Source organism: Silene latifolia, chromosome 1 (assembly GCF_048544455.1).
Source record: "Silene latifolia isolate original U9 population chromosome 1, ASM4854445v1, whole genome shotgun sequence".
In the NCBI taxonomy this organism is placed as follows: domain Eukaryota; kingdom Viridiplantae; phylum Streptophyta; class Magnoliopsida; order Caryophyllales; family Caryophyllaceae; genus Silene; species Silene latifolia.
This window is the reverse complement of record NC_133526.1, coordinates 73,238,037-73,265,364: the sequence shown is the minus strand read 5'-3', so window position 1 is coordinate 73,265,364 and position 27,328 is coordinate 73,238,037. Positions and strand designations below refer to the sequence as shown.

General features: G+C 39.7%; 2 long non-coding RNA genes across 2 annotated transcripts; both read right to left on the bottom strand.

Moving 5' to 3' along the window:
* Positions 1–10,384: 10,384 nt before the first annotated feature.
* On the bottom strand, positions 10,385–12,122 carry LOC141592970 (uncharacterized). Its single transcript, XR_012521270.1, has 3 exons — positions 11,944–12,122; positions 11,777–11,844; positions 10,385–10,492 (listed from the first exon to the last, which is right to left on the bottom strand). It is a non-coding gene; the product is annotated as an uncharacterized LOC141592970 (long non-coding RNA).
* Positions 12,123–16,381: 4,259 nt separating this feature from the next.
* Positions 16,382–18,204, bottom strand: LOC141592914 (uncharacterized). The gene is made up of 3 exons (XR_012521261.1): positions 18,015–18,204; positions 17,848–17,915; positions 16,382–16,559 (listed from the first exon to the last, which is right to left on the bottom strand). It is a non-coding gene; the product is annotated as an uncharacterized LOC141592914 (long non-coding RNA).
* Between the last annotated feature and the right edge of the window lie 9,124 nt (positions 18,205–27,328).

The window sequence follows — 27,328 nt, the reverse complement described above, 5'->3', positions numbered from 1 at the left end:
GGTTGAAAACACGTAAAGCATTTGTTTGAAAATCAAAATTAACCAAGATGACTTGAAGTTAAAATTTGAAATTTTGAAAATTCCGTGACAAATCGTCGCGTTTGGAATTCAAAAGGAATTGATTTGAGAATTTGAGCAATTAACTCGTGTCGTGAATTAAATTGCATCGAAATTATTGAAAATTGCTCGAAAAAAATTTAAACTCAAACCGTCAGGAAAGAATTTTAGAAAAGGATTTTTGCGAGTATATTTCGCTTTTGATGTCAAGACTCGAATTTGTGAGTGCTTGAATTTTGAGGAAAATTGATGTCGTGTTATCAATCTTCGATTTTGATTTTTGCCAGAAAATTGCGAAAAAGCTAAAAATTTTCGGCATTTCGACTTACATGGAAACGATCCATCGCGGATCGGGGCGACTAGCCCTTCCCCCCTTTTAAAAAAGAAAGAAAAAATCAGTATGTTTAAAGCTGCGTCATGGAAACCGTGTCGGATTTCGTAAAACGCGAAAACAAGGAAATGTGAGTGTGAGGAAACACAAAATTTCCTGAATCATCCCGAAGAGGCGCGAGGTTCCCGGCGGGAGGTTTGAGGTGTCAGGAGAAAACACATGTTGAAAGAGACAAGTCAACAGCGGGAATCCTGGAGGACCTCAAAGAGGCGCGAGCAGCCTAGCGATGGAAGCTGGCTCTCCCCTTTTTCTGAAAAATGCGCTGATCATTTCGTATAAATAGGGACGTTTGCGCTTCATTGTTTCATCATCCGAAACACAAAAACATCTCTACAAGACCTCTTCTTCTTCCACAAAAATATTTCATGGATGCTTTTGAGAACGCATTGCGACAATGGTGCCGGGATTTGTCGCCTCCTGAAAAGCATCAACTCGTTTGCATGAGAGTTGGTCAATTGTTGGTGCTTCGTCAAGTCAAGGTGCAACCTTCGTTTCTTGAAGCATGTTCTCGGTTTTGGGATTCGAAGCATCATGTTTTCGTTTTCCCGAAAGGCGAGCTTTGTCCTCTTGCCGAAGAAGTTGGAATCATTGGTGGGTGGCCGGGTTGTGTTCCGGTGCTTCCTCCGACTCGGTTGTGCTACAAGGAGAAATTCCGTTCCATGTTGGGCTTATCAACAAGCAAAATCAACTTTCTTCTTGCTCCACATGGTGTGGTTATGTTAGCTCTTATCAACATCTTTTCAAACCGATTAGATGCTAATGTCTCGGAGGTGGCTAGGAGAAGGGCTCTTGCATTTTGCCTTGTCCATGTGTACCTCTTCATTGATGTCTTGAAGAAGGAGGGGCCAAGATGCCATGGTAGCATGACCCTCATCCATGTGATTGAGCAAATGGAGCATGGTAGAGATCCATCATGGTTGGTGCTTGGAGAGATTATCCAAGCTTTGGATAAGGAAGGCTCTTGTTGAGAAGCTCCCTCTTTCGGATCGCCAAGGATCCTCCAAGTGTGGCTATTGGAGAGGCTAAGGTATGTAGAGCCTCCGGTTGATTCTTCTTCTTATTCCTTCCGTCACCTTACTATGAGGAAGAAGTTGTACCCGGATAGTTTTGCTTCCACCGAGGCCTATTGGGCCGCAAGGTTGGCGGAGGAGGGTGGTCCTCATATCCGTTGGGTGGTGCCGTGGTGGCACTTGAGGTCCTTCACGGGGTTGCCCACTTCGGGTGCTAGTCCTCGTTCTTTGATGGTGGTGGGTTTGAAGGTTGTTTCCTTCATTTATCTCGAAAGGCTCATGAGGCAAATGGGGCGTCAACAAAAGGTGCCCGCTCAAGATACTATTATCCAAGAGAATGTTTTCCGGAACTCCGAGCTTGTGGAGTTCTTCAAAAGATGGTGGGCCACTCGGCCGCTTTGGGAGGTGCCAAACCCCGCTGCCACGACATGGGTGACTCCCGCTTATGTCAAGTGGTCACGTGCTCCGTCCTCGGAAGAGAGATCCAAATTTCGTAAGGACGAGGTTGTCGACATGAAGTACAGAGAGGTTGGCAAGGCCAACCGTGCCTTCTTTGAGGAGTATGTTGATGGAGCTACCCCCGATGTGATGAGACCACCGAAGAGGAGGAGTTCCGACCCCAAGAGTATGGTGGGCCATGCATTGGCTCGTCTTGGGTCGAATATGGGGTCTTGTGCTAGACCGGAGGCCATCACCCTCTTAGATCCGTTGAGGATCCGTTCCAAGGAAGAAGTCCATGTTAGGCGGGCCAACAAGAAGAACAAGGGGAAGATGTACCCCGAGGGAAAAGGCAAGGGTAGAATGAAAGAGTGAAGACCTTCATTACCCACTTTATTATTATGTTGTATTATTGTTGTGAGTTTTTATTATGTTGTACTAGCTAGTTGTTGTGTGTTTTGTGCTAGCTTTACTATGTGAGGTGTGTTAGTTGACACCTTAGCTTCGACAAGTTGTAGACTTGTCGAGCTTTATTTGTTATTGAAATTGTAATCCTTCCCATTATTAATTAAATAAGAGGATTTCTCGTGTCGAAAATTGTGAACGCTTGTTTCTTCCATCCATTTTGTGAAGGCAATTCGATTTGAATCGTCCTAAACGTTTGCACTTGGGAAAGTGGTATTTTGTGGAAAGGGAGAAAGGCTCATTTTTGTATTTTTGTGGGAAAGGGAATGGTTTTCCCTTTTCTCTTTTTTTTTATAGGGATTTTTGTATGGGAATGATTGTATTTGATTGTAGGAATGATTGTATCCTTCTTGTGTAAGAAAGGACTGCCTACGTATCCACCTGAAGAGGTGAAATCAAACCATGATCGTAGTTCGAAATATTTTGTGAATTTGAATTGGGTTTTGTGGTTGTATCCCTCAGGCATAAGAGGGACTGCCTACGTATCCACCTGAAGAGGTGAAATCAAACCATGCTCGTAGTTCAGGGATGCTTTGTAAATTTGATTGGGGTTTGCAGTTGTATCCTTCATGCATAAGAGGGACTGCCTACGTATCCACCTGAAGAGGTGAAATCAAACCATGCTCGTAGTTCAGGGGATTTGTTTTTGTAGTGCAAATGGACGTTGCCTTTGACGGATCAAAGGACATTCGAAACGGGCAAGGTCCGCAGCTTAGACTCGATAAAACATGCAATTTCAAATCAGAACATATTGAGGAACTTGACTTGAAAAGGGTTGAGGTCGTTGCTAGTTGTAAAACTAGGCTAGGATGTTGGTTGATAGGGTTCAAGGGTAGTATTTCTTGAGTTGGTCTAGGTTGGTCGGGTTTGTAAAGTCCTCCCCGTCTAGGTCACTCAGTCTCACTGCGCCCCCACCCCCCCCCCACCCCCCCGAAAGTATTTTCTTGACCAGGTATGGCCCGGCCCAGTTGGGTTTGAATTTTCCCCTCGGATCGACGGGTAATGGTGCTCGAACTGACTTGAGGACCAAGTCGCCCTCCCGGATGTTTTGGGGTTTGACCTTCTTATTGAATGCTCGTTGTATACGTCGTTGGTATAGCTGGACGTTTGTACAAGGCGTTGAGTCGCCGTTCGTCTAGAAGAGTGAGTTGTTCGTACCTTCGACGGGTCCATTCCGCCTCAGGGACTTGACTCTCTAGTAGGATGCGTAGAGAAGGGACCTCTAATTCTACCGGTTGAACCGCCTCCATACCGTATGCTAGGTAGAAGGGTGTGGCGCCTGTCGGTGTTCGAATGGAGGTTCGGTATCCCCAGAGTGCAAATGGGAGTTTGCTCGGCCAATCGCGGTAGTTGTCTTGCATTTTCTTGATAATGGTAAGAAGAGTTTTGTTCGCTGCCTCCACCGCTCCGTTAGTTTGGGGATGGTAGGGGAATGATCGATGCCGTTTGATCTTGTATTTGTCCAGCAAAGCTTGAGTTTCCGCCCGGAAGTGAGAGCCTTGATCGCTGATGATTTCATGGGGTACCCCATATCGGCAGATGATGTTGTTTTGAATGAACTTGGCCACTTGTTTGGCGGTCAAGACTGCATATGACTGTGCTTCTACCCATTTGGTAAAGTAGTCGATGGCGACGAGGACGAAGCAATGCCCCTTGGTGCCTATCGGGTTAACTTTCCCGATGATGTCGATGCCCCAGGTTGAGAATGGCCAGGATGATGTCATGGTGTATAAAAGGGATGGCGGTATGTGTTGTATATCGGCGAAGATTTGGCAATTGTGGCAATGTTTGACGTAGTTACGGCAATCGGCTTCCATGGTGGTCCAGTAGTAACCTAGCCGCGTGATTTTCCGTGTAAGCATCATTGCACTCATGTGAGGGCCACATTCTCCGCCGTGAACCTCTCCCATGACTTTTTTGGCTTTGTGATGGTCAATGCAAAGGAGGAGAATTCCTTGGGGTGTTCATTTGTAGAGTTGATTTTGGTTTATCACGAATTGTGATGCAAGTAAACGGATGGCTCTTTGTCCTCTTTGATCAGAGTTGGGAGGGAATTCATTTTTGGTTTTGTAATTGAGGATGGCTTGGTACCAAGGTTCATCATGGTTTTCCTCGTCGTTGATAATGGCACAGATGTGAGCTGGCTCGCTCCGTCTTTCGACACATAAGGGCATTGATGTCATGTCGTCGGGTATATTGACGAACGCGGCAAGTTTTGCCAAGGCATCAGCAAATTGATTTTCCTCTCGCGGCAAGTGGAAGTAGTCGACTTGGTCGAAGAACTCGGCCTCTTGATTTATCTTTGCTCGGTAGGGAGCTAAGCTATCAGATCGGATTTTCCATGATCCGGATACCTGATTGATGATGAGTGAGGAATCGCCAAGGACCCTCAGTCTCTTGATGTCAAGTGTGATGGCTGGTTGTAGGCCGATGAGACATGCTTCATATTCAGCGGCATTGTTGGTGACGGCGAAGTCTAGCTTGACCGAGATCGGAACATGTTCTCCCTCTGGTGATATTAGAAGGATTCCTACCCCGAAGCCTCTCAGATTAGATGCACCATCAAAGTATAGGTCCCATGCGTCGGAGTCGGAACAAAGGATGTCTTCGTCAGGAAGTGACCATGTGTCGGTCGTTGGATCCTCGTTGACGGTATTTTCTGCCAGGAAGTCGGGTACGGGTTTTTCGAAGATGTATTTAACCGGGTTCATCTTGGAGTAGATGTGGACCGAGTAGCTGAGCATGTAATGCCGCAGCTTCTTTGTTGACCATACTAGGGCAAGGCATGTCTTTTCTAGTTGGGTATACCTCGTCTCGTACTCAATGAACTTTTTGCCGATGTAGTAGATGGCTCGTTCCTCGTTGCCAACTGTTTGTGCTAGCATTGCTCTCATGGCTGTGTTGGTAACAGTCAGGTATAAGGATAGAGGAATCCCCGGTTGAGGTGGCATGAGGACATGAGGTTTGGATAGGATTTCCTTTATCCTGTCGAATGCCTTCTGACAGTCGTCGTCCCAATCGGTGTGATCGGAAGCACGAAGCTTCTTGAATATCGGTTCACAGATCATAGTGAGCTTGGCAATGAACCGGCTGATGTATTGAACCTGACCGAGAAATCCCCGAATCTCCTTCTCGTTCCTAGGCCGAGGCATTTGTTGAAGGGCTTTGATTTTGGTTGGATCAATCTCAATGCCTCTTTTGCTGACAACATGTCCCAAGAGTTTTCCAGAGGTGACCCCGAATGCACACTTCTAAGGATTTAGTCTCATGTTATATTTCCGCAGACGAGCGAAGAATTTCCGGAGGGCATTGATGTGGCCGTCCCGTTCTTTTGATTTGACGATAATGTCATCGACATATACCTCTACCTCCTTGTGCATCATATCATGTAGGAGAGTGGTAGCTGTTCTTTGGTAGGTCGCTCCGGCGTTGATGAGACCGAAAGGCATGACCGTGTAGCAATATGTACCCCACTGTGTGGTGAACGCAGTTTTGTGCATGTCTTCCTCAGCCATTTTAATCTGGTTGTTCCCGGCATACCCGTCCATGAATGATAGGAGAGCATGTTCGGCAGTGTTGTCCACCAGAATGTCAACATGTGGCAAAGGGAAGTCGTCTTTTGGGCTCGCCTTGTTCAGATCCCTGAAGTCGACGCAAACCTGAATTCTTCCGTCTTGCTTTGGTACCGGCACAATGTTGGCCACCCAGTCAGAGTATTCAGACACTTTGATGAACCCAGCCTTGATATGTTTGTCCACCTCTTCCTTGATTTTTAGGGTCCACTCAGGACGCATCCGGCGTAGCTTCTGTTTCACAGGTTTAGCCCCGGGTTTAATGGGTATCCGGTGCTCTGAAATTTCTCTGTCAATCCCAGGCATCTCTCTTTAAGACCAGGCAAACACGTCCTTGTATTCGTGGAGGAGGTCAATGAACTGTTGTCTTTCCGAGGGGTCCAGGGTTGTCCCTATCCTAAGTTCTTGAGGTGTATTTTCGGTTCCTACGTTAATAGGTTCTGTTTCCTCAATGATGGTGGTTCTGGTTTCCCGTTTGTCAAGTTCTTTGGCTAAGTGAGGTGGGTAGTCACTCAAGTCAAATTCCTCATAATCATTCAGAATTGCATTGCAGTTAAATTGAGACGAGTCATAAGCAAACTTAGCGTTCATTAAGTTGACACGAGCGAATAGCTCGGAAAGGACAGACATCTCATGGTCATTCAGAGGCGAGACGACAGAGGAAGTGGCCCCTGGAACAGGCTCCAGGTTGTCACCATTCATGGGAGTGGGGGTGACCTTAGTAGACTCAACCTCTGAATCAGCCACGACTTTTTGATAAAACAGCGGGACGGGGACCTTGACTGGGACATCAGGAGTGTTAGGAGCTATGACAGACTTTGACTCCGACTCAGACTCAAACTTAGATCCTTCTTCACCTCCCTCCTTGAACATAGGGCCTTCTCCAATCGTTATCTTGAGAATGCGGCCTTGGCGATCGGTCCATTTGATGGTTTTCCTCCAGCCCTGGGTAGCTTTCTCCGGGTCAGTATCGGAGATCAAGGCGGTTGGATCAAATTGGTTGTCTTTCAGGGCGATGTTGATAATGTCCTCATAGTCGAGGCGTTTGACGTTATCTTCCCCAAATAGGAGTGTGACAGCTTGTCCGTCAAGGCATGATGACGGTTTGGACTCGGTTGATGCAGCTTCGACGTTGTCGGGGATAAAGTAGTAGTCCTGAAAGACTTCCACTCCCGGGTATCTAGCCCTTACCACAGAGCCGTAGACTGGCTCCGGAAAGCCGTGGTAGAGTTCAGACTCTCCCTCGGGGACAAAGTATCCGTTGAGAGTCAGGTGGTATGGACGGAGGATGACTCCGTGCTTCTTGCGTTTTCGGATTAGGAGGTTCATCTCCTGGATGTCTTCATTGGTAGGTTCGTATCCCAGCCCAAAGGGAATGTTGGGGACCTTAGCCTATTTCAAGGGAGGCAATGGGTCCTTTAGCGGATTGAGCGGCAAACCCGGGAAATAACCTCGACGCATCATGATACGGTTGAACGTGAGGTTGGTGAATGGGTCACACTCAGAGGTTGCAGGTTCATCAGTTATGGTGTTTACGGCTTGGAAACCCCACATTTCATTGTCGTCCTCCTCAATGGCTTGGGAGGCTACCCCTCTTCTCATAACTGCTTTGATTGGGGAAGCGGGGATCGTGATCGTTTTCCCGTTGAAGGGGGCCCTGATCTTTTGGTGGAGCGTTGAGGTGACCGCCTTGACGGCGTGAATCCAGGGACGTCCCAGGAGCATGTTGAAGGACGCGTCGATGTCGACCACTTGAAAACTAGTTTGTCTTTCTAATGGCCCTGTTGCGACGGTCAAAGTGACTAGCCCAGCGACCTTGCGACGAGTGCCGTCGTAGGCGCGTACTCCTTGATTCGTTGGGATTAAATCAGATTCCTTGATACCCAGCCTGTGGGCAGTTTTGAGAGGTATGACATTCACGACGGAACCGTCGTCCACGAGGACCATTGGTATATTCTTTTGGAGGCATTGTACGGTGATGTAGAGGGCCAGGTTATGATTGGCTCCGAACAGGGGAATATCCTCGTCGAAGAAGACGACCGGGTTGCTCAGATTAGGGGCGTCTCTCGTCATGTGTGCCACTATTTCTTCTGGGGAAGAGGTGGAGGGCACGGTTAACTTTCCCAAGGCCTGCAACAAGGCATGTCGATGCTCAAAAGACGTTGCGATTAGTTGCCAAATTGAGATTTCGGCTTTTGCTTTCTGGAGCTGTTTCAGGATTGAGTTCTCGGGGGCCTTTGGCTGAGTGTCCACCTCTGGGACGATTTGGTCATTCGTTGTTGGAACGACCGTTGAGTTGCTCGGATTCTGATAAAGACGTCCGGACCGGGTGAGATGTCCGATTTCCTTCGTCCGCTTTTCCTTCCCCGGGAGGATATAGACATCCTCAACATCATCCCGCCGTATGCCGTTAATTTCAGGGTCTCGAGCATACCTTGGAGGGGTATTCCTCGGTGGGTAATTCTTGTGGGGAATACTTTTGTGAGGGCGATTTTATGGGGGTAGTTATTTTGGGGGTAGTTATATTGAGGGTGATTTTCGTGAGGTATGTGCCAGAATGGTCGCGGGAGCAATCCATCCTGGGGCGGGTAGTTTTGAATTCTTGGGGAATTCTCTATAACACCCTCACTTATCGCGGAAAAGTAAACACGTAATTCTACAGAAAAACTGACAGGATATGTTTGTAATAGGTTCAATTGGGTAAAAACCTGTAATTTTTAAAACCTGAACCTGTTATAAAGATATCCAAAAGGGAAGGTGTCAAACATGCAAGGTCCAAAATAAATCTCATGAATGAAACCTCGCTAAAGTCGCGAAACAAAGTTATACAAACCAAATATGAGAAAGGGAGACATATGTCCCTAAAATGTATGTGACATAAAAAGGGTTTAAGGGTCACAATGAAATAAAACCAGTCTAGGTCCCAAGGTTACTTTGCTCGCTAGCTCGTCCATATACCCCATATATGCATCACCTACCTGTCATTCGCATTTTATACAAATACGAAAGCCACAGTCAGTGGGGAGTAACTCCGAGTTCTCCCAGCCACGAAATGTCATAATTAATATAACATGTAAACATAAGAATATGAATACGAATCACACAATGCCTTAGCATATAGATGCTAGACAAACGTGCTTATCATGTGAACAACAATATAACAACACATAGTCCTAGCATGTGAATACTAGACCGACTCAAGCTACACTTTCATGTGAGTCACATAACATCCAGGAATCCAAACTCTATCAACCATAGCCGGCTTGCATCTCACCTTCTATGATTCATAGAATCACCATACAAGAAAGGGCAATATATCAAAGACAGGCATAAGTTCTTAGTACGATCAATAGTCACTTTGTAACTCAAGTCTATACCACGAGGTAGGGAAGGTAATCGAACCGGTATCTTGGCTCAGCGGTTACTATTAAGAAAACATGGCCAAGAGACAACACAACCCTAGCCTAAAATCACAGAGACCTAGACATGCGGATACACACCACCGCACCCAAGACTCACAACTTTTTTTAAAACAAAGTGAAGTGAGTACCCTAAGGACACCACCGAAGGGTTGGCTAGTACTTAAGCTGACCCCATACTATCAAAATAAGTACCTGAGGTCATGCCCCAACTTGGATAAACATCCACTAGTCAGAACACAAAGGCTATCAAGCAAAGTGAACATATACTCGTCAGAGACTACAAAGACCTATCTATGATGAAGGCCGAAATACTCACCTAGGACCTAGTCACAGCTAGTCCCAGCTTGAATACTTTAGCCCACACCACACACGACTCACCACACAAGTCAAGTAAGACACCCACTTAACCTTAAGAGGGCAAAAAGTCCTACTTACCAACCTAAATGCTAACATTCTATCATGTGAAAGGCTATATAAATGTCTATTTACAAAGATACAATCCAACAGTTCCTCAATAAGAATTCAATACTAACTTCCAATTCTAGCAATTTTAACAATATTAAAGGCTTTAGGGGAATCTAGGGCCATTACTACAAAATAAGAAGCTATTTAAATTCAACTAACTAAATAAGAAGCTGTTTAAATTCAACTAACTACACATGTGAAATAGAGATATAATAAATGGCCTAAAACAAGAAAAAGGCCGATTATCTAATTCATTCAACCGAATTTTTACCCGCAACCCCACCCTGCGACAGTACGGGTTAAATTGCGGTGACCAATCACTCAATTAATCGACATCGCATCATCAAAGGGACTAAGGCTCGGTTTTTAAGACAATCATCAAAACATTACACTTATCACTATAAAATTCATTTTGGGCCTATAATTACAATTTCAATTTATAAACTATCCTAACATGTGATAACCATCAATATAAGCATAATTTTTACCAACCTTATTATCTTTCACCTAAACACTTATCAAACAACAAACACAACATCAACTACTAATGTGACATTAATTCGTCGAGTAACTCGGAATAGTTACCTTAAGCTAGCAAAGAGACAAGCAATAAACTTGAGAAAGCTTCTAAAACCCAAAATTACTCTTCATCTTCAACCACATATGAGCCACCTAAAATAATTATGTGAAAGGACGATATTAACGAATTATCTTTATAAAAAAAATATGAGACGTAAATTAATTTAATTATATTTTAAATAAACCAAACTAGCGTCAAAACAATTTATAGATACGGCCCAAACTCGCAACTTAGCCAGGCCACGCCTAGGCACGGCCAAAGCACACGGCTAGCTATCGCTAGGTCGCCGCAAAGCTACCGCAGCCACGGCCAGTGCGCAGAGGCCACGACCAACCTTATTATAGACACTCTCATCCCAATAATTAATTCAATCTCAACTCTCTACCCCATCTCTCTCATTACTCCGTCCTACTCAAGACTAGTCTCATAATATAATACTCCAAAGTAACCAATTTCCATCCCAATTTCAATATCGATATTGTCAAATATTCCATTAAAGGAGCGCTCAACATTTGAGTAAAACTCTAAGCTACTCACCCACAAGTCAAGGTCAAAGAATACGACAGTTAAAATACAGTACCACAAACCAAAGTCTCAATCTCATACTTTTGCGTCAAATTCATATCCAATGTAATAAACAAGCAAAAAGCTTATCCCCGGAATTGAAATTATAAGCTAGTAATACCAATACTAAAAATCCACATACTTGCCATACAATTTTTTTCATACGTGTTCATCATTGGCAAAATCCACATGCTAAAGATCATGCCTTAAACTTTCACAATGTCAAATTATGTCATAACTATGAATTTCAAGAGTAAAACGACAAACACAACACTGGTTATTATACTATTTCAAAGCCATCCATAGAGTTGTTACATCCAAAATCCCATATGTGTTGTTCATACCTCTGTTGTGCAAAATAATCTATAATACTCTACATACCATCTTTATACTAATCGCCCCAAGTACTAGATGAACTTCATATAACAAATCACCTTAAAATTATTACGGACCATATTATCTTCTTATAATTATCATTCTACGAAGTTAGAACAAATCCTATCTTGCTTAATATGGAGTGACCAACATGTCTATGTTAAACTCAACAAAATGATGAGGTTTACTCCAGATTTCCAACTAATTAATAGCCTTACTACAAAAGAGTTCCTGGTATCCCAAATTCCAATTAGCTATCACCAACCACCTCCAAAAAGAGTGTGATTAATAACGTAAATATATAGTACTAATATATCCACAATTCTTCACTTTAACTTAAATTTCAATAAGTAGACCACATATTTAAATATAAATTGCATATGATTCATACAACCCGAACAATGAAAGTAATAATAGGATCGGTATAATCATGTTACCTTAAACGCCCCTTATTCTTCGAATAAATGGTCCACAAGGCACGAGCCTCACCCCGGGTCTTCGAATCCTTCGTAAAAGGGCAAGAAAACGGAATAAAGAAGCTAAAAGACGACACTTTTATAAGACGGCGAAAGACGAAACCACTACAAAAAGGAGACTTTCTTACCTTAAAAGGAGGAGGAAGGAAAGGGGAAGAGAATGGTACAAAAATTACGGAATTTGGTTGAGAAACGAAGTCGGGATCTGAACTTGAAAGGTCGAAAAAATGGTGTTTATGGTTTATTGATTGTTTGTTGTTTCTTTTTGCAGGTGAATGTTGTTGATGTTGGTGATTCACGAAAGAGAAAGGGGAAAGAGGGGGTGTCGGTCACGCATCTCACAACAACAACAATATAGTAATAAAAATTAATATATAATAATAATAATAATATCTAATAATAATAATATCTAATGGCATAAATAATACTAATAATATCTAAATATATATAAAAGAGATATTTAAGGGTAAGGTGTAAGAGGGTAGGTGAGTGTGTTGTCAAATTCGGGTTGGTCCGGATTAAAGTAGGTACAAGGTGAAATGTGACGGTCTATAGCTAGACGGAAAAATGTCTCGAGTTTATTTTAACTTGAGACGGAAACTAATATTATTACTGTCACTATTATTATCCGACCAAAATACGTATACATATATTATTATATAAATCATGCCTTAAAGATATAATTAAATCGTACGTATTTTTATATAAACGAGCTTTTATATAATACGTTTATAAAAATCGTGTTTGACATAAGATTAATTAAATAGAATAATTCAAAAATATATAATAAAGTGGTTAAACAGTTTAATAAATTTTAAATGTCAAAATGGGAAATTCGCGGGTGTTACAATCACCCCACCTTTTAAAAAGTTTCGTCCTCGAAACTTGAAAGTAGAAATGAAAGGTTATGAAAATAAAACTGGAATTGAAATCGGTAACTAAAACATTTAAAAGGTCACTTATCGTAAGAATCAAAATTCTTTAAAGAGTTTCAACTAAAATTTTCCGACAGAACCAGACTCTCATCAGAGGAACGGATGTGTTCTCGTTACGTATTCAAGAACATCACATTCCAAATCAAAGATAAGGTAAAAAGGCAAATCATTTGTATAAATCGAAAATCAAAATACCTTCAAAAACATTAATGAAGAGTTTTCAAAAATATAAGTCTCATTCATGGAACGGAATTGCTCTTGTCGTGCACACAAGAACGCTAACTTTCCAAGTCAGAGACAAATTTAAAACAAAAACTATTCGCCGACAATCGTAGAACAAGTTATCAAACGTTTCCAATAACTAGTTCTAACATCGGATCAATGTTAAAATCAAAATACGAGAAAGGTAATCTACTCAAATTTTCTTTTGCAAAAAGCCAAAGTAGAAATAAAGGTTTCACCTTTAAACTAAAAGGGGAGTTAAATTCCGGAAATATAATATTAATCTTTGACAAAGAAGTCATAAATAGATCAAGGTCAATAGAAATTGGATAAAATTTACAAAAATCTCAGGTTTAGCAACTCAAAACCATGATGAAGAAGTATATACTCAAAGAACAATTAGAGAATTAAATCGAATTTTCATTTTCAAATCTTTAAAATAGGTTAGGTTTGCAGAAGTGACATAAACTTTTAAAAATGAATCAAAACTGGTAGCTTGAAAGTTTAGAAGTTGTACAAAAAGGAAAGTAACTTAGATAGCATAATAACAAAGTATGTTAAGAGAGCTCAAACTTAAGCCTCAAGAGAGCTATAATGAATTTCATAGGGTAGAAATTGAAGTCAAAATTACAAGGATGTCAAAGATAGAGTTTCACAAGATACGAATGTCAAACTTAAAGGAGGAGCAAGATGAAGCGAGGAAATGAGGTATGAACGGTAACGCGTACGATCAAGGAGAAAGGGAAATTAGACAACAAGGAAAAGCCAGATACTCAAATCTCAAACAACAAAAAAGCCAAGTTCTATAACTTTAGTAACATAGGCAACTCACTCTTAACACACATAATTCCACCTATCCCTTATACTCACATTACCAAGGGGTTAGGTATAAGAACCCCAAGTACGTCTCACCACACTACCTAAGTCCTTTCACCCTTGCTAATCCTCCCTTAACGCCTTTTAAATAGTTTTCTTTCTTTTGTGGGGTGTTAACCTTGGTTGACCTAAAGGACAAGTTGGGAGGATACAAATGTAACTTCCTAGGAAGAAGAATAGAGAGTTTAGAAGAAGGATAGGCACCAAGAGATTAAGAATAAGGCGAGATACAAAAAGAACGAGAAACATCTTCAAGGAAGTAGATGCATTCTTCAAAGGTTGAACAAATCTTCAATCCTCAGCAAAAGGCACTAAATCTTGATCTTCGTAAAATATAAATGTCCTTTCAATGGAACGGAGATACTCTTGGCGATCACTCAAGAACATCAATATTCCAATTCAAAGACATAAAAATACATTTTTACACCAACAAATGATAAAACTAATTATCAGACGTCTCCAATAACAAGCTTTAACACTAATTGACGTTAAAACCAGTGAAAAATATTAAAATATTTTCAAAACCTTTAGTTCAAATTTTTTTTTTATAATAAGGGTAATAACTCCATTAGCCATAGATAAGCTTACGGTCATAGATCCAAGAACGCAACAATTATTAAATGACAATCAACAAACAGGTTAGTACCTAACAAAGAGCAAACACAAAGAGACTACAACATAAGGTCCTAAGTCTACCCATCTTACCCATCTCTCAAGTTTATTATTTTAAGGTCAAGTTATTTATATTCGGGTGCACAAACGTGCGTCGGGAGCAAATAGGCTCTGATACCAACTATAACACCCTCACTTATCGCGGAAAAGTAAACACGTAATTCTACAGAAAAACTGACAGGATATGTTTGTAATAGGTTCAATTGGGTAAAAACCTGTAATTTTTAAAACCTGAACCTGTTATAAAGATATCCAAAAGGGAAGGTGTCAAACATGCAAGGTCCAAAATAAATCTCATGAATGAAACCTCGCTAAAGTCGCGAAACAAAGTTATACAAACCAAATATGAGAAAGGGAGACATATGTCCCTAAAATGTATGTGACATAAAAAGGGTTTAAGGGTCACAATGAAATAAAACCAGTCTAGGTCCCAAGGTTACTTTGCTCGCTAGCTCGTCCATATACCCCATATATGCATCACCTACCTGTCATTCGCATTTTATACAAATACGAAAGCCACAGTCAGTGGGGAGTAACTCCGAGTTCTCCCAGCCACGAAATGTCATAATTAATATAACATGTAAACATAAGAATATGAATACGAATCACACAATGCCTTAGCATATAGATGCTAGACAAACGTGCTTATCATGTGAACAACAATATAACAACACATAGTCCTAGCATGTGAATACTAGACCGACTCAAGCTACACTTTCATGTGAGTCACATAACATCCAGGAATCCAAACTCTATCAACCATAGTCGGCTTGCATCTCACCTTCTATGATTCATAGAATCACCATACAAGAAAGGGCAATATATCAAAGACAGGCATAAGTTCTTAGTACGGTCAATAGTCACTTTGTAACTCATGTCTATACCACGAGGTAGGGAAGGTAATCGAACCGGTATCTTGGCTCAGCGGTTACTATTAAGAAAACATGGTCTGCGCAGACCTAGACATGCGGATACACACCACCGCACCCAAGACTCACAACTTTTTTTAAAACAAAGTGAAGTGAGTACCCTAAGGACACCACCGAAGGGTTGGCTAATACTTAAGCTGACCCCATACTATCAAAATAAGTACCTGAGGTCATGCCCCAACTTGGATAAACATCCACTAGTCAGGAACACAAAGGCTATCAAGCAGTGAACATATACTCGTCAGAGACTACAAAGACCTATCTATGATGAAGGCCGAAATACTCACCTAGGACCTAGTCACAGCTAGTCCCAGCTTGAATACTTTAGCCCACACCACACACGACTCACCACACAAGTCAAGTAAGACACCCACTTAACCTTAAGAGGGCAAAAAGTCCTACTTACCAACCTAAATGCTAACATTCTATCATGTGAAAGGCTATATAAATGTCTATTTACAGCATACAATCCAACAGTTCCTCAATAAGAATTCAATACTAACTTCCAATTCTAGCAATTTTAACAATATTAAAGGTTTTAGGGGAATCTAGGGCCATTACTACAAAATAAGAAGCTATTTAAATTCAACTAACTAAATAAGAAGCTGTTTAAATTCAACTAACTACACATGTGAAATAGAGATATAATAAATGGCCTAAACAAGAAAAAGGCCGATTATCTAATTCATTCAACCGAATTTTTACCCGCAACCCCAGCCCTGCGACAGGTACGGGTTAAATTGCGGCTGACCAATCACTCAATTAACTGACATCGCATCAGTCAAAGGGACTAAGGCTCAGTTTTCGGCACAATCATCAAAACATTACACTTATCACTATAAAATTCATTTTGGGCCTATAATTACAATTTCAATTTATAAACTATCCTAACATGTGATAACCATCAATATAAGCATAATTTTTACCAACCTTATTATCTTTCACCTAAACACTTATCAAACAACAAACACAACATCAACTACTAATGTGACATTAATTCGTCGAGTAACTCGGAATAGTTACCTTAAGCTAGCAAAGAGACAAGCAATAAACTTGAGAAAGCTTCTAAAACCCAAAATTACTCTTCATCTTCAACCACATATGAGCCACCTAAAATAATTATGTGAAAGGACGATATTAACGAATTATCTTTATAAAAAAAATATGAGACGTAAATTAATTTAATTATATTTTAAATAAACCAAACTAGCGTCAAAACAATTTATAGATACGGCCCAAACTCGCAACTTAGCCAGGCCACTGCCTAGGCCACGGCCAGGCCACAGCTAGCTACTGCTAGGCTGCTGCCAGGCTACCGCAGGCCACGGCCAGGCTGCAGTAGGCCACGACCAACCTTATTATAGACACTCTCATCCCAATAATTAATTCAATCTCAACTCTCTACCCCATCTCTCTCATTACTCCGTCCTACTCAGTACTCCGTCTCATAATATAATACTCCAAAGTAACCAATTTCCATCCCAATTTCAATATCGATATTGTCAAATATTCCATTAAAGGAACTGCTCAACATTTGAGTAAAACTCTAAGCTACTCACCCACAAGTCAAGGTCAAAGAATACGACAGTTAAAATACAGTACCACAAACCAAAGTCTCAATCTCATACTTTTGCGTCAAATTCATATCCAATGTAATAAACAAGCAAAAAGCTTATCCCTGGAATTGAAATTATAAGCTAGTAATACCAATACTAAAAATCCACATACTTGCCATACAATTTTTTTCATACGTGTTCATCATTGGCAAAATCCACATGCTAAAGATCATGCCTTAAACTTTCACAATGTCAAATTATGTCATAACTATGAATTTCAAGAGTAAAACGACAAACACAACACTGGTTATTATACTATTTCAAAGCCATCCATAGAGTTGTTACATCCAAAATCCCATATGTGTTGTTCATACCTCTGTTGTGCAAAATAATCTATAATACTCTACATACCATCTTTATACTAATCGCCCCAAGTACTAGATGAACTTCATATAACAAATCACCTTAAAATTATTACGGACCATATTATCTTCTTATAATTATCATTCTACGAAGTTAGAACAAATCCTATCTTGCTTAATATGGAGTGACCAACATGTCTATGTTAAACTCAACAAAATGATGAGGTTTACTCCAGATTTCCAACTAATTAATAGCCTTACTACAAAAGAGTTCCTGGTATCCCAAATTCCAATTAGCTATCACCAACCACCTCCAAAAAGAGTGTGATTAATAACGTAAATATATAGTACTAATATATCCACAATTCTTCACTTTAACTTAAATTTCAATAAGTAGACCACATATTTAAATATAAATTGCATATGATTCATACAACCCGAACAATGAAAGTAATAATAGGATCGGTATAATCATGTTACCTTAAACGCCCCTTATTCTTCGAATAAATGGTCCACAAGGCACGAGCCTCACCCCGGGTCTTCGAATCCTTCGTAAAAGGGCAAGAAAACGGAATAAAGAAGCTAAAAGACGACACTTTTATAAGACGGCGAAAGACGAAACCACTACAAAAAGGAGACTTTCTTACCTTAAAAGGAGGAGGAAGGAAAGGGGAAGAGAATGGTACAAAAATTACGGAATTTGGTTGAGAAACGAAGTCGGGATCTGAACTTGAAAGGTCGAAAAAATGGTGTTTATGGTTTATTGATTGTTTGTTGTTTCTTTTTGCAGGTGAATGTTGTTGATGTTGGTGATTCACGAAAGAGAAAGGGGAAAGCAGGGGGGTGTCGGTCACGCATCTCACAACAACAACAATATAGTAATAAAAATTAATATATAATAATAATAATAATATCTAATAATAATAATATCTAATGGCATAAATAATACTAATAATATCTAAATATATATAAAAGAGATATTTAAGGGTAAGGTGTAAGAGGGTAGGTGAGTGTGTTGTCAAATTCGGGTTGGTCCGGATTAAAGTAGGTACAAGGTGAAATGTGACGGTCTATAGCTAGACGGAAAAATGTCTCGAGTTTATTTTAACTTGAGACGGAAACTAATATTATTACTGTCACTATTATTATCCGACCAAAATACGTATACATATATTATTATATAAATCATGCCTTAAAGATATAATTAAATCGTACGTATTTTTATATAAACGAGCTTTTATATAATACGTTTATAAAAATCGTGTTTGACATAAGATTAATTAAATAGAATAATTCAAAAATATATAATAAAGTGGTTAAACAGTTTAATAAATTTTAAATGTCAAAATGGGAAATTCGCGGGTGTTACATTCTCCCTCGGACGCGGTGTTGGGGGATTAAAGATGAGTCAACGGTAGGCGTCGTCGAGTCGGGTGATTCTCTCAAAGAGGCTGGCTATGGCCTCTTCCACTTGCTGAAACATAGTGAGCATGGTGGCAGCACTGAACACGAACACTCCGTCTGAAGGATCCTTTTCCAGAACATTCACCTTGTCGTCAATCGGCAAGATGAGATCAGAGCAGTCTAGGGTCGGTTCATCATCAGAGATGGCGTGAATTCCCAGAGGATTCGTTTTGTTTTTCGGTTTAGTTGGTGGGGGTATAGGCAAATCTCCCTTCTCAATCATGTCTTGAATGAGGTGCTTGAGTTTGAAGCAGTTTTCGGTATCATGCCCTTTCCCCTCGATGATACTGGCAGTAGGCGTTGGGGTTCCAAAATCGGGATTTCTTGGCATCGGCCGGGTCCGGGGTGGGCCCGATCGGTTGTAACTTCTCTTGGTCCATGAGCCTTTTCAAGGCACTTGTATAAGTCGACCCTATGTTGGTGAACACTCTCTGGGGGCGTTCAATTTTCTTGGCAGATGGTTCGACGAGGTTAACCTCATCAATCTTGTTTGTCTGACCGTAAGGGCGAGATCCAGTTGAGGTGGATCCTTGATAACCCCTGCCAGTGGTCTTTGCTAAGACACCCTTTCGGAGGTCGTCCTCAATACGTGTCCCCAGAATCTGCAGATCTTGAAAAGTTTTGATATTCTGATACCTCAGTAGGTTGGCATAAACCGGGCGGAGGTTGTTGACAAATTTTTCGACCAGAGTTGATTCACTCGGCTTACTGACCAACTGAGTACTCACCCTCCTCCAACGGGTTAGGAACTCAGTGAACCCTTCCTTGTCGTTTTGGGTTAGCACATCGAGAGTATGGGTGTTGGCCTGGATCTCGACATTGTCGGCATACTGTTTGGCAAACTCGACTGCGATCTCATCCCAAGTAGTAAGGTTTTTCGGATCCAAGGAGTAGTACCATTGGCGAGGAATCGGCTCCAGAGAGGATGGGAAGATCCGGGTAAAGAGCTCCTGTTTGACCACTTTAATGGCCATGTAGTCTTTGAAAGCACGGATGTGGTTGAGTGAGTCCTCCACTCCCTTGAACTTAGGCACATCGGTCAGGGTGAAGTTGTCAGGTAACTGATCCCCAACAGGTTCGAACCTTCGGTTATTTTCAAGGTGGATATTGTTACCCCGGGCTAGGAGTTGTTCTTCCAAGAGTTTCAGCCTCTTCTCGGTTTCAGTCAGAGGTGGGGTATTATGTTCCCCAATTTCCTTGTTCTCCGGGCGTCGACACGGGTCTCGACGCGATCCCGAGTGACCTTAAGAGCGGTAAGCGTGGCTGGCTAGCCGATCAGTTGTGACATCTCTGTTGTTATCATTGTTGTTGTGGTTGACAGACGAAGTTGAAGACGGGGCCATGGCTCTGAGGCAGAAAAACGGCTCACATTACAACTCAATCCGACACGGTTCCAAGACTGAACGCAGACAACACAGAGGACGAGACAAAGATCGACTCAACAAGACGGGGTGACCGTGTGTGGTCCCTCGGTGCTGACTCGATTTATGACGTGACGGTGTTTGACCGAACCTTTGACACGAGTCCAACATGACGGCGTGACGTCATTGGACGGGTCTCGTGATGAGACGACTCATAAGTAAAGACCCATAAATACGTTTGCTTTGACTCGATAGACACGAGGCAGAATTGGAATGGTGGACTGAAGTTTTCGAAAATGGGAATTTTCAAAAAGATTCATTTGTCGCTTAAATTGACGGCTTCCGAAGATAGAGATCTCCGCAAGTCGATCAGTTGAAAAGGGTTGTCTTAAGTTTATTTGCAAAAGAGGGTTTGAGTTTGAGTCGGCTCGGAAAACAGTGTGTTGCTTCCCAAGACGGTTTTGAAATTCAAAATTGTATGTTTTGAAAATCGAGTTTGAAATGTTTGAAAAGGTCTTGGGGACGGTGTATGGTCCTCGGGATCTGAAAGTGTCTCGAGAAAAGGGTGTGTGCTTTTCTCGGGTTTTGAAAGAAAGCCATTATCGGCGCGAAACGGGTTAAAATCCGTGTCTAGACACGGCGATTATAACGGCAGAAAAAGGCGATTTGAAATGGTTATACAAAACCGGGTTTGGAAATCGTCATTACGACGGCCTAGAAAGGCGTGTTGAAATTGTTATACAAAACGGGGTTTGAAAATCGTCATTACGACGGCCTAGAAAGGCGTGTTGAAATGGTTATACAAAACCGGTTTGAAATTCGTCATTACGACGGCCTAGAAAGGCGTGTTGAAATGGTTATACAAAACCGGGTTTGAAAATCGTCATTACGACGGCCTCGAAAGGCGTGTTGAAATGGTTATACAAAACCGGGTTTGAAAATCGTCATTACGACGGCCTAGAAAGGCGTGTTGAAATGGTTATACAAAATCGGGTTTGAAAATCGTCATTACGACGGCCTAGAAAGGCGTGTTGAAATGGTTATACAAATCCGGGTTTGAAAATCGTCATTACGACGGCCTAGAAAGGCGTGTTGAAATGGTTATACAAAACCGGGTTTGAAAATCGTCATTACGACGGCCTAGAAAGGCGTGCATCGGTCGGCGAAAGACCGAGGTTTGAAATGACCATTATAACGGCGCGAAAAGGGTGTTTTTGAAAGTTTGAAATGACACGGAAGGACTTATGATCAGATAGCACATAAGCACTCACAGTTCATTATATTAATTTATTCATTCTGTTTCAATTGTTTCTGTAATCAATAATTTCATCTAAGTAATAAAACAATTTGATTACTTAGACCGTGTCTCATTTAATCATATTACAATAAGATACGTTAATTATACTCACAAAATCATCCGTCAATTTTAAGCAATTTAATTAACTCGTATTGGTATACGATTAATTAAATAATCAATTAAGAGTATTTCCCTATAGGTATGACCTAAGGGGATCAACTGATCACCACCGTCGCACGACAGTAATGTCAAACTCTAGTCAGCCAATCATTACTGATATGTGTGGACCAGTTGACTGTAAAATATTACATCCCACATGTATTCTTAAAATGAGATTTAAACATATGATCATCATGATCAACAGTTGTGATCGCATTATTGTCGGAGGACACATATTCCAACAATCTCCCACTTGTCCTCGACAAGTGTGCATCACCAATTCTCTTGTCCTATTACTATCTCCCACTCAATGCAAGGTGTCTTTCAGGTCGTACTTGCAAGTGATCATATCGAGAGTGGTATCCTCGATCTGGAGAATAACTGATTGACCGGATTTATCCACCATGGATTCATTCCGAGCGTGGCCACGCATTTCCAGTTCATTACTCCTCGAGTGGCCCTGAGATATTGTTTTAACCCTGACAAGGGGGTGGACAATTCCTATCGCACTTATTCCCTTCGACTAGCCACAGCCATCATAACCCAAAATATGCCCATTTGACCCCATTTACGAAGGTCGTAGTAACACAAATCAAAGTTAGTCTGAAACTGTGTCATCTTAGGTGAACAGTCTTTAGTCAAAAGAATCGACTCATTAGAATACTATAGTAGCTCTCGCCACGACCAGGCTATATAAATTTGCCAGAACTCTATAAGCGGTCACTGCCCGACAAAGTGTTCCTAACAGTCTGCCTATGTGATCGACTAGTCATCTCACATGACTTTATGGCACTTGAACTTGCCATCAATCGCATCACACTCTAGTCACTTCAAGACGTCACCTCATACAAGTGACTATGGGCGAATACAATGCTAATCCGTGTTCACTTTAACGGGGTTCAATGTTGTCGCTACAACCCGTTTGGATGTAACAAAGTATAAATAGAGTTTTTCAGCTTAAAAACTCGAACGACAAATGTGATTATCACATATGAATAGTCAATGCCTGATTACTATTTCATGTTCTATAATCTAATTTGATCTTGTATGTAGTTGTTCATTTCAATTCAATTGAAATGACATGACTCATCATGTTAAGCCTATGAGAAGGCTTTGGTTAGTAGGTTTTATCAACTTCTTGTACCTTACTCAGCCTTACTACATACTCGTTTTCCTTATGTAATGTATACATTTGCATTACAAAACTTTCTGAGCACGTGTCGAGATCCAATCAAGACATAGGCCTTCTAGCCTTAGAACAGCTCTCACTGTTTTCACAGTGTGCGGGACTCATCCTTCTTGCACATCCCATGATTACAAGTGTACTTAATTTCCGTTGTAAATATTTCTCATTGTCCTTTTACCATCCTGATGTGTTTTGATTTTGGTTTTGTCAGAAACCATGCGCAATCTCAATTGTCAATTGTCACTTGTGTATCATCCTTACACAAAATTTTGCATCAAAAACACTTTTGCATTACTTCCTTAATGCTTTTGCAAGCACTTAAGGGTAATCATTATGGCTTACTTGGTAACTCTTACTTAAATTCGATTTGAAAAAATTCATCATACTCAAAGTATATGAAGTATTTATACATCATTTCCTATTTAATTGATTCGGCAGCGGAAGCAAATGGAATCAATCAAATATGTTCAATTTGATTGAACTAGTCATGAATCTCATCAACATAAGACTTCTCATTTGACGCTAATATCATGTGGATTTATCTACATAAATCTAGATATTAAAGATGTATTATATAACTCCAAAAGTCTTAAATCATTCCCAACGATCAATATGTCATCCACATATAAGACCAATTAAAATTACCGTAACTCCCACTAAACTTCATGTATAAACACAACTTCTCAACCTATTGAGAAAAGTTTTATCACATGATCAAAACATTGATTCCAACTCATCGATGTCCTACTTAAGACCCTCTCTTAAGTTTCACATTATCTTAGGATAGCAAGAATCTTCAAAACTCAAGACATGTATTGAATACATTCCTTCAAATTGAAGAAGTGGGTTTTAGATTTACTCGCTATATATCTCATAATGAAATATAATCCCTAAGAAGATCCAAATAGACTTAAGCATTTCAACTGGTGCAAAACCCTTTGCAACCAATCAAACCTTGAAATCTGTCTTTATTAGTGCAAAACCCTTTGTCACTAATCAAGCCTTTTATTTCGGATTTTCATGGCTCTAAGCCTTGTATTGAGTTGTGACTTAAACACTCTCATGTAAGTCATTTGTTGATTACTTTCCAGAAGTAATCAACTTGAATCAAACAATTTCTTTTTTAAGTTATAAGCTCTTTACTTAAATAAAAGTAGCATGAATTCATCATTTTTAACAAGTGACGAATTTAACCTCCTAGGTTTTGAAGAAACAACATTCTTACACAAAACGTCTCATGTAGCCAAGAAAGACCAGTTTCTTGCGACATAACATACTTTGTGGCTCTTGAATAATTTCTCCCACTCTGTCTTCTAGAAATAAACTTGTATTTTAGAAAGACAGCTTCACGAGCCGCAAACCCGTCGTACTCGTGATAATTGCAAGGGAAAAATGAGCATTTGTTTCTTGTGAAAACTTACAAACATGGTACCTTACAATTTCATATCTCATATAATTCGTTTTAGTTTTAGTGGAAAAATAATTTAGACAAAATGATAAAATCCCCAAAAGGATCAAGTAACTCAAAGTAACTTGATTGAAGTCCAAAACATATCGAATAGCGTTTGATTTCTTATCCAACCACACATTGTCCCATAATGTGTGTTAAGAGAGATTAACTTGTGATACTATATCACATTTCATTTGGCTTATATCAAAGTCTTCACTTTGATAATCCCATCACGATTAAATCGTGGTTCCTTGAACTCTTTGAACTTCTTCAAAGATTTCTTTATTTACCTTATTAAGTGAACACATTAGCGTCAACTTAAATCGTTGGTAAAAGAAAATGATCAACCTATTATGGATCAATGATTTACAACCTCGATCTCCTTTTCAACCAAAAGGCACGAGACATCTTGCTTGGAATACAAGATACGCATATACCACAAGATCTAATGGTTTCAAGAGTACTCGATAACTCTTTGCGTTCATCATTCCAAAATCTAAGGTTTAATCTTAGGTTACCAATTTGAGTCTTGCATCATCTTCATGATATATTATTCTAGTTTAGTTTAGAATATAATCACCTTGATAATGGGTTAGCCATACATCAAATTATGGTGTATAGGGTCACAAAAGTGAAACCTCTTTTGTATCTTAACAAGTTTACATTCTTATTTAGAGTTTATGCACTTAATAGTCACAATTACGTACAACTTTAAACCCAAAACTAGATTGAGTACACAATGACTCTATCTCTCAACATTTTTTTTGATGCTAGTCGTCATATTCTAATCATCCTATGTATCAAACATAATGATGAAAACCACCACCGGTTTCTAATATTGACGAAGTAGTACTAGCAAAATTTATGTTTAATCAAATAAACATTTAAAGAAGAAGGTCCCATTAGATGTCCCACAACTAACTTTTTGATTCTTCAATAATTTGGGGTATTTTTCTTTTTAGTGTCCAACATTTAAGACAATGGAAACTTTATCGGTCGGGATTGATAGGTTTAGTATCGTTATTCTCAATAACTTTACCTTTGACATTACCTTGTATCAATTCCATTCTAATTTTACTTCTTGAACCTCGTCCTTTTCTTAACGGTTTAAGAGAATGCTCCCACTCATTTCAATGAGTCTTTGCTTTGAGAAGCAAAATTGAATTCATGAAGATTACTCTTCATTTGTTTGTTTTAGTCTTAAAACTTTCATTGAAGTGGTTGCGTTATTTTGGTCAATTTTGATTTCCAACAAATCTAGTTACCAAAATTAGAAACAATTCATTGTAAGTAGATGTGTTAGTCAAGAATCAAAAACCTGTTTGATAATGAATAACTTTAATCTAAACTCTTTAAAAGAGATCCTTAGCAATGGTTCATTTGAGGTTTTAGAAGCAAATTCATATTTGTCTTTAGTTACGATGTTTTAATGGAGATTTGAATCAAAAATCGAAATGATATCGTATATGTATTGTGGTAAAGAAATAGAACAATATGATAACGGAATAGTGGAAAACTTAACATTTATCGTTTTATTAATACTTGTAAATAACAAGTGAAGCATTTACATAGTGACCTCTACCCAACTATGATAAATGATTCCGAGATCCAAATTCATATTAACTTGGGCACGGGATAGCCGATGGAACCCTCATCAATATAACTTGGTGGACTAACTCTTTAATCGATTCTACTTTTAGAACTCTCGGTCGATAAAATTACTCTAATATTTATCTATAGCCCAAAACACATTCGACAAGGGGACGGGATGGCCGATGAAACCCTTATCAAAAACTTTTATTGAGTTCAATCCAAATTTCGAATAAATGTGTCCATGATCCAAATTCACATTAACTTGGGCACGGGATAGCCGATGAAACCCTCATCAACACGAATTCGATAGATAGACATTTATCACCCACTTCCCCTACGTAACAAGGTTTGTACCCCGGGATGGCCGAGTGCACTCCCTCGCGAAATAGGTTTTCATGGTTTCTACTTTTTGGTAAGGCTATGTCTCAATTGATTATTTTAGCGAGAGGTCATGTCAATTTATTATCTATCACGTTTTAAGTGAACTAAAGTGGTGAACTATGATAATTATAATTGACACGGTCGATAAAATCAATAAAAAGATAATGCATGTTTTAGTTATGGCGATTTAGCGATGCATGCAACATATAAATAAAATGCAAAGCATAACAAAAAAATCCTAGTATGGCCTTCCTAAAATAGTAAATCTAATTAACTATTACAAATTCGGAAACCAACTCCATTGGTCCTTTGAACTTCGGTTGAGGCACGCATCTCGAGGTAACACCGTCTTTATGTATCGCCTTTTTTAGTGACACCGTCTTCAAGGAACTCCGGAATAATTAAATTACATAACAAATTACATAATTTCCTATTATACATTTGTAATTAAAATAAAAATAAATCTATTAAATTACAAAACGGTGATACGAGATCACAATAAAGTACAACCGAATCGATATTCCCATACATTTCGGGTAATACACATTAAAATCTAGGCCATACTAAGTAAAAATTACATAAAATAAAATTACATAAAATAAAATTATGACAATCATAAATCAAATGCAGCATTATAATATGTATGAACATGCCCAATTTTATGTTAAATCGCCTTTAAGGAGCCAATATCGTATATTAATCGGTTTTTACGGATTTGCGTGATTCAACCTTTTAAAATCACTATAATTACATAAATTCATATTTATGTACAAGTTGATTACCCTAACCAACTTAGGACTCAAAATTTGTCTCCACTAACTATTTGACTATAATTAACTTATATTTCTTAAATTGTTCATAAAAGGACTTTAAATTACAATAAAAGCCATAATCTTCAAATAAATCACAAAAATTTCAAATAAATTCAAAAATTTGAAATTTAAACTCATGAACATTCTGGAAAAATACCATGACACTCATAATGTTCAAAAACTTAGGTTAACAAATTTCGAAAAATTTATCGGAAAAACTATGTTGCGGTTTAACGGATTTATCAATTATAATCATAA